The 12,539-nt window shown below is 43.7% G+C and overlaps 1 pseudogene; it reads right to left on the bottom strand.

Moving 5' to 3' along the window:
* The window catches only part of LOC119361587, a 38,015-nt pseudogene that overhangs the window by 17,070 nt on the left and 8,406 nt on the right, over nt 1-12,539 (bottom strand).

Here is a 12,539-nt window from a genome sequence, read left to right as displayed (position 1 = left end):
CTTTATAGTCACCTAGTTACGTTGTGACGTTTAATACACCCAAAGCACTCCTACGGTATCCAGGAGTTACACGCTCTCATGGTCGAAGGAAGAGATACTTGACATTGGCAAAGCTCTAGCAAATGAACTACACGATCTTTTGTGCTAGTCTTAGGATTGGGTCTTGTCCATCACATCATTCTCCTAATGATGTGATCCCGTTATCAACGACATCCAATGTCCATAGCCAGGAAACCATGACTATCTGTTGATCACAACGAGCTAGTCAACTAGAGGCTCACTAGGGACATATTGTGGTCTATGTATTCACACGTGTATTACGATTTCCGGATAATACAGTTATAGCATGAATAAAAGACAATTATCATGAACAAGGAAATATAATAATAATACTTTTATTATTGCCTCTAGGGCATATTTCCAACAGTCTCCCACTTGCACTAGAGTCAATAATCTAGTTCACATCGCCATGTGATTAACACTCACAGGTCACATCGCCATGTGACTAATACCCAAGAGTTTACTAGAGTCAGTAGTCTAGTTCACATCACTATGTGATTAACACTCAATGAGTTTTATGTTTGATCATGGTGCTTGTGAGAGAGGTTTTAGTCAACCGGTCTGAACCTTTCAGATCCGTGTATGCTTTACAAATCTCTATGTCATCTCCTAGATGCAGCTACCACGCTCTATTTGGAGCTATTCCAAACAACTGTTCTACTTGGAGCTATTCTAAATTATTGCTCCATTATATGTATCTGGTCTCTCTACTCAGAGCTATCCGGATAGGTGTCAAGCTTGCATCGTCGTAACCTTTACGACGAACTCTTTTACCACCTCCATAATCGAGAAAATTCCTTACTCCACTAGTTAGTAAGGATAACTTTGACCGCTGTCCTGTGAGCCATTCTTGGATCACTCTTGTACCCCTTGACTGACTCATGGCAAGGCACACTTCAGGTGCGGTACACAGCATAGCATACTGAAGAGCCTACGTCTTAAGCATAGGGGACGACCTTCGTCCTTTCTCTCTATTCTGCCGTGGTCGAGCTTTAAGTCTTAACTTCGTACCTTACAACTCAGGCAAGAACTCCTTCTTTGACTGGTCCATCTTGAACACCTTCAAGATCATGTCAAGGTATGTGCTCATTTGAAAGTATTATTAAGCATTTTGATCTATCCTTATAGATCTTGATGCTCAATGTTCAAGTAGCTTAATCCAGGCTTTCCATTGAAAAACACTTTCAAAATAACCCTATATGCTTTCCAGAAATTCTACGTCATTTCTGATCAACAATATGTCAACAACATATACTCATCAGAAATTCTATAGTGCTCCCACTCACTTCTTTGGAAATACAAGTTTCTCATAAACTTTGTACAAACCCAAAAAATTTTATCATCATCAAAGTATACATTCCAACTCCGAGATGCTCACTCCAGTCCTTAGAAGGATTGCTGGAGCTTTGCATACTTATTAGCATCTTTCGGGATTGACAAAACCTTCCGGTTGTATCACATACAACCTTTCCTCATTAAAATCGTCGAGGAAACAATGTTTTGACATCCTATCTGCAAGATTTCATAAATAATGCAGTAATCGCTAATATAATTCCAACAGACTCTTAGCATCGCTACGAGTGAGAAAATCTCATTGTAGTCAACTCCTTGAACTTGTCGGAAAACATCTTAACGACAAGTCGAGCTTTCTTAATGGTGACATTTACCATCATTGTCCGTCTTCCTTTTGAAATCCATCTGTACTCATTAGCCTTACGACCATCGAGCCGTTCTGCCAAAGTCTACACTTTGTTTTCATACATGGATCCTCTCTCGGATTTTATGGCCTCAAGCCATTTATCGGAATCCGGGCCCACCATCGCTTCTTCATAGCTCGTAGGTTCATTGTTGTCTAGCAACATGACCTTCAAGACAGGATTACGTACCACTCTGAAGTAGTACGCATCCTTGTCATCCTACGAGGTTTGGGAGTGACTTGATCCGAAGTTTCATGATCAATATCATAAGCTTCCACTTCAATTGGTGTAGGTGCCACAGGAACAACTCCCTGTGCCCTGTCACACACTAGTTGAAGAGACGGTTCAATAACCTCATCAAGTCTCCACCATCCTCCCACTCAATTCTTTCGAGAGAAACTTTTCCTCGAGAAAGGACCCGATTCTAGAAACAATCCATATTGCTTTCGGATCTGAATTAGGAGGTATACCCAACTGTTTTGGGTTTCCTATGAAGATGCATTTTATCCGCTTTGGGTTCGAGCTTATCAACCTGAAACTTTTTCATATAAGCGTCGCAGCCCCAAACTTTTAAGAAACGACAACTTAGGTTTCTCTAAACCATGGTGTCATCTCATCGGAATTACGTGGTGCCCTATTTAAAGTGAATGTGGTTATCTCTAATGCCTAACCCATGAACGATAGTGGTAATTCGATAAGAGACATCATGGTACGCACCATATCCAATAGGGTGCAACTATGATGTTCGGACACACCATCACATTATGGTGTTCCAGGCGGTATTAATTGCGAAACAATTTCCACAATGTCTTAATTGTGTGCCAAAACTCGTAACTCAGATATTCATCTCTATGATCATATCATAGACATTTTATCCTCTTGTCACAATGATCTGCTACTTCACTCTGAAATTACTTGAACCATTCAATAATTCAGACTTGTGTTTCATCAAGTAAATATACTCAACATTTACTCGAATCATCTGTGAAGTAAGAACATAATGATATTCACTGCATGCCTCAGCACTCATTCGACTGCACACATCAAAATGTGTTACTTCCAACAAGTTGCTATCTTGTTCCATCTTACTGAAAATGAGGCTTTTCAGTCATCTTGCCCATGTGGTATGATTTGCATATCTCAGTTGATTCAAAATCAAGTGAGTCTGAACGATCCATTTGCATGGAGTTTCTTCATGCATATACACCAATAGACATGGTTCGCATGTCTCAAACTTTTCAAAAACGAGTGAGTCCAAAGATCCATCAACATGGAGCTTCTTCATGCGTTTTATACCATTATGACTTACATGGCAGTGCCACAAGTAAGTGGTACTATCATTACTATCTTATATCTTTTGGCATGAAAATGTGTATCACTACGACCGAGATTCAATAAACCATTCCTTTAGGTGCAAGACCATTGAAGGTATTATTCAAAAATAGAGTAACCATTATTCTCCTTAAATGAATAACCGTATTGCGATAGACATAATCCAATCATGTCTATGCTCAACGCAAACACCAATCTCGGTGGTAGAGGGAGCGTGCTATGCTTGATCATATCAACCTTGGAAACACTTCCAACATATATCGTCAGCTCACCTTTAGCTAGTCTCCGTTTATTCCGTAGCTTTTATTTCGAGTTACTAACACTTAGCAACCGAACCGGTATCCAATACCCTGGTGCTACTAGGAGTACTAGTAAAGTACACATTAACATAATGTATATCCAATATACTTCTATCGACCTTGCCAGCCTTCTCATCTACCAAGTATCTAGGGTAATGCTGCTCCAGTGGTTGTTCCCCTTATTACAGAAGCACTTAGTCTCGGGTTTGGGTTCAACCTTGGGTTTCTTCACTAGAGCAGCAGCTGAATTACCGTTTCATGAAGTATCCCTTTGTTCCCTTGCCCTTCTTGAAACTAGTGGTTCACCAACCATCAACAATTGATGCTCCTTCTTGATTTCTACTTTCGCGGTGTCAAACATCATGAATATTTCAAGGATCATCATATCTATCCCTGATATGTTATAGTTAATCACGAAGCTCTAGCAGCTTGGTGGCAATGACTTTGGGGAAACATCACTATCTCATCTGGAGGATCAACTCCCACTCGATTCAAGTGATTGTTGTGCTCAGACAATCTGAGCACAAGCTCAACGATTGAGCTTTTCTCCCTTAGTTTGCAGGCTAAGAAAATCGTCGGAGGTCTTATACCTCTTGACGTGGGCACGAGCCTGAAATCCCAATTTCAGCCCTCGAAACATCTCATATGTTCCGCGACGTTTCGAAAACGTCTTTGGTGCCTCTACTTAAACCATTTAATTGAACTATCACGTAGTTATCAAAACGTGTATGTCCGATGTTCGCAACATCGACAAACGACGTTGGGGTTCAGCACACTGAGCGGTGCATTAAGGACGTAAGCTTTCTACTGATCGCATAATCGCTACTATCAACTTTCAACTATATTTTCTCTAGGAACATATCTAAACAGTGGAACTAAAGCGTGAGCTTACGACATAATTTGCAAAAGGTCTTTTGACTATGTTCAGGATAATTAAGTTCATCTTATGAACTCCCACTTAGATAGACATCCCTCTGGTCATCTAAGTGATCACATGATCCGAGTCAACTAGGCCGTGTCCGATCATCACATGAGACGGACTAGTCATCATCGGTGAACATCTTCATGTTGATCGTATCTACCATACGACTCATGCTCGACCTTTCGGTCTCCGTGTTCTGAGGCCATGTCTGCACATGCTAGGCTCGTCAAGTTAACCCTAAGTGTTTTCGCTGTGTAAAACTGTCTTACACCCGTTGTATGTGAACGTAAGAATCCATCACACCCGATCATCACGTGGTGCTTAGAAGCGACAAACTGTAGCAACGGTGCACAGTTAGGGGAGAACACTTCTTGAAATTTTGTAAGGGATCATCTTATTTACTACCGTCGTCCTAAGCAAACAAGATGCATAAACATGATAAACATCACATGCAATCAAATAGTGACATGATATGGCCAATATCATTTTGCTCCTTTTGATCTTCATCTTCGGGGCTCCATGATCATCATCGTCACCGGCACGACACCATGATCTCCATCATCATGATCTCCATCATCGTGTCTTCATGAAGTTGTCACGCCAACGACTACTTCTACTTCTATGACTAACGCGTTTAGCAATAAAGTAAAGTAGTTTACATGGCGTTCTTCAATGACACGCAGGTCATACAATAAATAAAGACAACTCCTATGGCTCCTGCCGGCTGTCATACTCATCGACATGCAAGTCGTGAATCCTATTACAAGAACATGATCAATCTCATACATCACATATCATTCATCACATTCTTCTTGGCCATATCACATCACATAGCATACCCTGCAAAAACAAGTTAGACGTCCTCTAATTGTTGTTGCATGTTTTACGTGGCTGCTATGGGTTTCTAGCAAGAACGTTTCTTACCTACGCAAGACCACAACGTGATATGCCAATTGCTATTTACCCTTCATAAGGACCCTTTTCATCGAATCCGTTCCGACTAAAGTGGGAGAGACTGGCACCCGCTAGCCACCTTATGCACCAAGTGCATGTCAATCGGTGGAACCTGTCTCACGTAAGAGTACGTGTAAGGTCGGTCCGGGCCGCTTCATCCCACAATACCGTCGAAACAAGATTGGACTAGTAACGGTAAGCATATTGAACAACATCAACGCCCACAACTACTTTGTGTTCTACTCGTGCAAAGAATCTACGCAATAGACCTAGCTCAGGATGCCACTGTTGGGGAACGTAGCAGAAATTCAAAATTTTCCTACGTGTCACCAAGATCTATCTATGGAGAGACCAGCAACGAGTAGAAAGAGAGTGCATCTACATACCCTTGTAGATCGCTAAGCGGAAGCGTTCAAGTGAACGGGGTTGATGGAGTCGTACTCGTCGTGATTCAAATCACCGATGATCCTAGTGCCGAACGGACGGCACCTCCGCGTTCAACACACGTACAGCCCGGTGACGTCTCCCACGCCTTGATCCAGCAAGGAGAGAGGGAGAGGTTGAGGAAGACTCCATCCAACAGCAGCACAACGGCGTGGTGGTGGTGGAGGAGCGTGGCAATCCAGCAGGGCTTCGCCAAGCACCATGGGAGAGGAGGAGTAGGGAGAGAGGTAGGGCTGTGCCAGAACTTCGTGTGTAGCTCCCATGCGCCTCCCCACTATATATAGGGGTGGAGGGGCTGGTTTCTTGCCCTCCAAGTCCATTGGGGCGTTGGCCAAGGTGGGAGGAAAGAAATCTCATTATTTCCTTCCCCACCGATTGTTATCCCCCCTTTTTAGGGATCTTGATCTTATCCCTTCGGGATATGATCTTATTCCTTCTAAGGGGGGATCTTGGTGCGCCTTGACCAGGGGTGTGGGGCCTTTCCCCCACTACCCACGTCCATGTGGGCCCCCCCATGCAGGTGGGCCCCACTTCGGAACCTTCTAGAACCTTCCCGGTACAATACCGAAAAATCCCGAACATTTTCCGGTGGCCAAAATAGGACTTCCCATATATAAATCTTTACCTCCGGACCATTCCGGAACTCCTCATGACGTCCGGGATCTCATCCGGGACTCCGAACAACATTCGGTAACCACATACAAACTTCCTTTATAACCCTAGCGTCATCGAACCTTAAGTGTGTAGACCCTACGGGTTCGGGAGACATGTAGACATGACCGAGACATTCTCCGGTCAATAACCGACAGCGGGATCTGGATACCCATGATGGCTCCCACATGTTCCACGATGATCTCATCGGATGAACCACGATGTCAAGGACTTAATCAATCCCGTATTCAATTCCCTTTGTCTATCGGTATGTTACTTGCCCGAGATTCGATCGTCGGTATCCAATACCTTGTTCAATCTCGTTACCGGCAAGTCACTTTACTCGTTCTGTAACACATCATCCCGTGATCAACTCCTTGGTCACATTGCGCATATGATGATGTCCTACCGAGTGGGCCCAGAGATACCTCTCCGTTTACACGGAGTGACAAATCCCAGTCTCGATCCGCATAAAACAATAGATACTTTCAGAGATACCTGTAGTGCACCTTTATAGTCACCCAGTTACGCTGTGACGTTTGATACACGCAAAGCACTCCTACGGTATCCAGGAGTTACACGCTCTCATGGTCGAAGGAAGAGATACTTGACATTGGCAAAGCTCTAGCAAATGAACTACACGATCTTTTGTGCTAGTCTTAGGATTGGGTCTTGTCCATCACATCATTCTTCTACTGATGTGATCCCGTTATCAACGACATCCAATATCCATAGCCAGTAAACCATGACTATCTATTGATCACAACGAGCTAGTCAACTAGAGGCTCACTAGGGACATATCGTGGTCTATGTATTCACACGTGTATTACGATTTCCGGATAATACAGTTATAGCATGAATAAAAGACAATTATCATGAACAAGGAAATATAATAATAATACTTTTATTATTGCCTCTAGGGCATATTTCCAACACCGTCGGGCGCTACGGTTCTAGCTGTATTAGCGATGCTATATGTATGATAATATTCGAGGAGTATTAGTGATAATATTCGACAATGTACGGACACAAGAGATGATGTAGTTTTGGTTATAATTGAATGCATGCTAATTTGAATACTACTTTATTTTACGATTTGGTTTTGCTTATTGAATGCTCATATTGAAAAAGTACTCCTACTTTGAATGCTAAAATTGAAGAGCACTCTATGCAGAAATTTAGGAGCCCCCTCCATCATCCACGCCCTCACGGGGGTAGCTTCTCCTTCATTCCCGTGTGCTAGACAATTTGGTGTAATAATGCACTCGGGAATGAAAGGAGGAGCTACGTACCATCACCGATAGTTAACCCGTGATTAATAATAATGATATAATTTAGTTTTTTTAGTACATATATTTAATTGTACAAGTTTAATATTTGAATTATGAACATAGGCCGAAAATGCCGTATTCGGACGACGAAAACCGCCCGGGGGAGTGTGACTGGTGCCACGATGACCGAGGTATGTGCGACAGGTTCATTGAGCTGGACGAAGATCGGCGCTTCAGCATTAAGCTCGAGGAGACCTTCGATGTTCATACGGTACGCAACGACGACAATAGTTTTTTTCGTAATTAAGCATGACTTCAACTATTTTAACGTGTATTTTTCATCTTTTCCAATTCGACTAGCTTATCCCATGCTATGCAAGATGCTATGTCTTCGAGAGGATGGGTTTTGAAGACCATGAAAGTATGAAAACCAAAAAAAATCTCGTAAGGACCCATCATGGTGTGGATTTTAAAGTAAAGTTGTACAATGCTGAGAGTGTAACCCATTTTTGTTGCAAAAATTGGGAAGCACTTTGCAAGATGTATGGTTTTGATGAGGGTATGCTTCTCACCATGGATCTTGGTGATCCTACAATCAAGCAAGACAATATGGACATTTGGGTCCTTGTGGATACACCTCCAATTCTTCCCCCATGTGAGCTTAACATAGTTATTAAGTAATTTATATTGTTTATTTCAAAATAATTGACAGCTTATTTCCATTAACACCTTATTTCATTCTTCAAAGAATGTGTGGAAGATGATAGACAAAAACCACTACACCGATGGCTCGGAATTAACTTATAAGGAGAAAAATCATTTGATCGCATTTTGTACTGATCTTGAGAATTACAATGTCTACAATCGAACTCCTCAACATTATGGTCAATACGTGCCACTAGTGCACGTGTTGAACTACGGTAACTACCATGGAGAGACCCTGGTAAGATTTTTTACTATTACGACATCCATGCATCTTTTTGCATACTTCTAAAACTAGTACAGCATTGCTAACTACGAAGTTATTACTATGTTTTTCAACAGATAACCGAATGATTGTGTGCCTCATCTGATGTATACGCACGGTCGCCTTGATGTTTTGAACATACAACCAGGTCGTCCTACGAATCTCAACTGTCCATACCGGATTTCTAAAAGAAGTGGAGACATGACAATCAAAGAATGGAAAAAATGTATGGACAGTCGTAAGGAGCTTCTTAAAAGCAAAAGGAAGCGAAGCGCAAGAATTGGAGACAGAATTATCTCCATTCTTCATAATGGAGAGTCAGGGTCTATATTGTTTTATGTGTGTTTAGGTCTACCTGATACTGATGATGTGCTAAGAACAATTATGTCGGGTTGGGTTCGATGACTATGAGTATGATGATCGTATGACTTGTTATTAATAACGAATAGAAGTTGTATGATGATGCATGATTAGTAGGACTTAATTTTATATATGATGATGTATGATGCGAGCATGAAGAGTTATTATATATCAGCGGGTGAAATGAACATAGCAGTAGCGTTGGTAAACCAAGCACGAAGATAAGAGAGGACACTTCTCTCCATTAGCTAGCTAATAACAACCTAAATTAACCCTCAAAACCCCTAAACCAGCCACTTTAAAAAAAACCTCAGATACCTTTTGGTCCCGGTTTATGTCACCAACCGGGACCAAAGCCCCCATGCCTGGGCTGCCCGCAGCGGCCACGTGGATGCCCATCTGTCCCGGTTCGTGTAAGAACCGGGACTAAAGGGGGAGGCATTAGTAACGACCTATTAGTCCCGGTTCAAGAACCGGGACTAAAGGCCCTTACAAACCGGGACAAAAGCCCTGTTTTCTACTAGTGTAGCGTATTAAAAATTGTCTGGCTAAATAAATCAGTGTACAATGTCTTACTAATAGCACGAGCATGCTAATAGCGTATTCTAAAGCCGACACTATTTGGCTATCGCACACTATATTTTTTCCTTGGTGACGGTCGAGAGAAGCATATGGTGTATGCGAAGGGACAACAATGAATAGTCCTTGGATGGCAGACGACTGTACAAGTTGAGGAGCAGGTTGGTCCTGCCCCGCAACCATGGCGGTCGGAGGAAGTACTACACCATCACTATGGCCACCACCCGGAATGGCGTCAAGTACAGTACCACGGCCATCACCAGCAAGAGTGCAATGAAGATAGTCGTCAACCTAGGGTCGTGCCAATGGACCAGTAACTGCCGACTACCGTCTGCACCATCCCAGCCAGGCTCCGCAGCCGCTCGTATTTCAACAAGTGACTACGGAGCAAAATAAGTGAATCTACACTCTAAAATATATCTATATACATCCATATGTGGTAGTCTATTTGAAATCTCTAGAAAGACCAATATTTAGGAACGGAGGGAGTAGTAGCTAGGCCTGTAGCTCCCTAAAACAACCGTGAAGCGTTTTTTTTTACATATTTTTACATCGACGATGGTGCACATTGGCTTGTAACATTCATTTATATCTGTGCATTGCATCCCAAACACTAGTAGTTTATCAAAATAAAGTGAACCTGATGAGTGGTTTGCTGCTGCTGTGTGTGTATCAGGGGCAACGGTCTTGGAGTTGTGTCGAATATTGTGTACAAGGTAGGTTACAGTTGGACTATGAGTTGTATTGTGTTTATATAGAATGTGGAGTCGTATCCTAGTAGGACACTTATATCCTAGGCCTCTCATATATAGCGGGCTAGACACACGATGTAAACTATGCCAACATAATAGCACAGGAACACAGGGGAAGCCGGCGGCATGTGCCAGCGTCCAGGGCGACCTGGTGCGGTATTGTGACGGTGTCATGGGGAGGAGCGCTCATAGTCAGGCCCCGAGGATGTAGTCATATCGATGAACCTCGTTAACAAATCTCGGTGTCGTGCCTCATGTGATTGCTTGGTCCTCGGATGATCGATGATATGCCTTCAAATTTATTCTAACAAGTGGTATCATGAGCTAGGTTATTCGGAGGCTGTTGATTGTTGATCTAGAGGTAAAGATATCATGGAAAATCAATCGTAGGCGAGATCGGAAGAAATGACGCGGTGTCACGCTCGCGTGGAACAACCCCGAGTGGATACGTACTCGGTCAGCGAGGTCGGGACATGGCCTACGGCAACGCAGCTGGGCCAAGCAGGTGCGGCCCAGCATGGGCGCGAGCAGGCAGCCCAAGCGGCGGAAGGGGATGCGTGCAAGGACGGCTGAGCGTCGACTCGATCGGTCGCACCGTGCAGATTTTAGCGATACTTTGTGCAATCGGAAACAGCAAGAAAGCCATCGTGGCAGATTTGTTTTGTGAAAAAAAAAGGACCGAGTTGTCAAGTGGGCACGGCGAGAGGCATATCACAACTAGCGGAAAAACTCCATGATACGACAGTCCATTGGAGAGCATCGTGACAAAGCAACAACAGCATCGGAAGTTCGGCTAGAGCTACTACAGGTGAAGATCAAAAGTATTCTTTGGTTGGAATTTGCTATTAGTGCACAAGGGTGTACCACGTCAGGTTTTGCTTGCGTACTTGGGCATCGCATGAGGAAAGCTCGGATAAATTTTTTGCAGGGTCAGTCGTCCAAAAAACTGTGGGGCCATCGGATAACTGGTTTGAGGTGGAGAAGTTCGACGGGACTGAAAGCTTTGGGTTATAGAAGACAGGGTGAAAGATTTGTTGGCACAACAGGGATGCTTGAAGGCGTTGCGGGAAGTCGATTCAGCTAAGATGGAATTATCATGTGATGGATAGAAGACGATTTGGGGACCTTGAGCGTGTCGTGCAGCCAGAAAAGCTCGGTTGGGTCGGACTAGACAGTCTGACGGATCGACGCAAGTCGGTTGGTACAGAAGATGGTGGTGGAATCGGTGATGATGACATAGGTGCATGATGCTGATAGATGACCGACTTCTGGGCGTGGAAACACGTGGCGCAGGCCCCGAGGGCTTGTGTGGCTTTGACAAGACTATGGTCCAGGATTGATTCAACGTGGTGTATACACGAAGCTTGAAGTCGATGAGGCGTGAGAGTGGACTGATCATCTACCATGGAGTCATGTTGAAGGTGGAGCTGGATTGAGGGGCTACGGTGTAAGGATCCAGAGAATCGAAGCTTATTCAGCGGGAAAAAAGCGAGTGACACGTAATTTAGACTGGAGCCCAGTGGTCTGATGGAAGCGCGAAACCCGTCATCGGTCGGTGATGATTGGTGGTACTCTGCAGTGGGGGTTGAGTGGTGTGTGTTTGCGACCCTTGAGACTTGATCGCGACAGCGGAGGCTCGACGCTGCAATAGCGGCGAGGCGTGCGGTATGCACGGGACATGAAGACGGGTCAGGGCTCTGGTGGTCATACATGTGATGAGACAACTGCGAATTTGACTCGAGATGACTACAAGCAATGGTGAAATTCCTTCAAGTTTCAGACAGACGGTCAAGAAAGGAGCGGTGATGTTGAGTTCAGGTAACTCTTATGTGTTACACCCAGTATGTGAGTTGTTCCCTTTCACTCAGGTCAGTGATCAGTGTGTGATGGCGTTGGACGGATACTCTGGAAGTTGGAAGCACAAGCTAGAGTAACAAGGAACTTAATTTTGCTCGAGTGTTGACCGTGGTCAAGAAAAGAAGGGACTACAAGTTGCAGGTGGAGTCATATGGAGTCTTTGGAGTAGCAGCGGTACTTATGGGATAAGCTCAAGTCCAATATAGATGAAAGTTTGATGCATTGGCGAACTCGAGGTGGTGGAGAATATTCGCCAAGGTAGAGTTTGTTAGAGTTGTGTCGAATATTGTGTTCAAGGCAGGTTACAGATGGACTTGTAGTTGTATTGTGTTTAGATAGGATATGGAGTCGTGTCCTAGTAGCACACTTGTATCCTAGGCCTCTCATATATAGC

Source organism: Triticum dicoccoides, chromosome 2B (assembly GCF_002162155.2).
Source record: "Triticum dicoccoides isolate Atlit2015 ecotype Zavitan chromosome 2B, WEW_v2.0, whole genome shotgun sequence".
Lineage (NCBI taxonomy): Eukaryota > Viridiplantae > Streptophyta > Magnoliopsida > Poales > Poaceae > Triticum > Triticum dicoccoides.
The sequence above is the reverse complement of the archived record's forward strand: the minus strand, read 5'-3'. Positions and strand labels throughout refer to the sequence as shown.